This window comes from Camarhynchus parvulus, chromosome 8, assembly GCF_901933205.1.
Source record: "Camarhynchus parvulus chromosome 8, STF_HiC, whole genome shotgun sequence".
NCBI classification, from domain to species: domain Eukaryota; kingdom Metazoa; phylum Chordata; class Aves; order Passeriformes; family Thraupidae; genus Camarhynchus; species Camarhynchus parvulus.
The window spans coordinates 4,164,606-4,165,954 of record NC_044578.1 but is presented as its reverse complement, the minus strand read 5'-3'; positions in this window follow the sequence as shown (position 1 = coordinate 4,165,954).

Here is a 1,349-nt window from a genome sequence, read left to right as displayed (position 1 = left end):
CTGCACTATACTTTTTCTTCAAATGTGGAAATAAATTGGCTATTTCAGAGCTGACCAACAAGGTACTCCAAAAAGTGAGAAATACTGAAAATAACTAATAATCAGTGAAATCATGCTCTAAATGGCAGGAAAAAAAAATAAAAAAGGAAACATCTCTTGCACATTAAACAGTGTAAAAAACTCCGGCTTTATTTACAATCCCATCATCACCCCACAGCTGACCAACACGGGCTGTCACGGATGCAGGAAGCACAGGAGACCTTCAGGGATGCTCCAGGGGAGAGCAGCTCTCAGGGCAGTTAGTACTGTCTGTTTTAAAGAAAAAAAAAAAAATAGGAGTTTTCCCAGCAAGGGCCACCTGGGTAAGAGGAGGCTAATTTCTATGAATTATGCATGAGCATGCAAGGAAATGCTGCAGCAGGGAATTTAAGGGTGTGCTTTGGCAAGGCACGAGTGGCCCATGTTTGCAGCAGATGTGGATTAATATGGCATATCTGAAGGCAAGTCAGGGATCTCCAATTTACACAAGTCATGACTGGACAGGGCTTTTTTTAGCTGCAGTTGGACTGGAAACTCGTCCAGCAGCAGAGCAAAACTGGGAATACTTATTTAATATTTCATACTGGCTGTTTACATTAACTCCCCCTGCCTTCAGAAGTTTTAAGTATGTTTCTCCAGCTATCCCCACACAGGAAAGAGAGCAGAATATGTCTCGGAATCTCTGCTGGTCAGAGTGACTCTGAGATATGTACAAACTTCTTTTTTGCCCGCCTGGCAGTTGAAGAAGGAGTCAGGATTTTTCTGTTCTCATTCTCAAGGTTGTTTATTGTTTCTTATCTATAAAATTCTTTCTCTGACCCGCCGAGGTCTGTCTGGCAGGTCAGGTTGAGGCACACTGGTGTTAACTTTTATACTAAAAACTATGTGTACACTATTTACAATAACTTCCCAATACCTATTACCTGTATTAGACAGTGAGTTTCTACTCTAAACCAATCCAAAAGTGCCAACATCACCCAGAAGATGGAGGCTAGGAAGAAGAAAGAAGAAGGACAGGGCACACCCAAATTCCTCCATCTTGGGACCCCGAGCCCCCATTCTAAAAACCCAAAATATCTATTTTTCACCCCGTGGCAAACTATTATTCTACTTAAACTTTCTCAGCTTGTAATTCTTCATATAAAGGTTGGTAATTGTTTTTTCCAAGGGTTAAATCAAAGGCACAGGGGTCTTGGGCTCTGTGCCAAGGACTCGAGTCCTCCAGGGCAGGGGCTTGGGCCCTCCAGGGCAGCCAGAGGAATTTCCTGGGTTCCGACAAACGTGCATCATAATAAACAAAAAATCAGAGA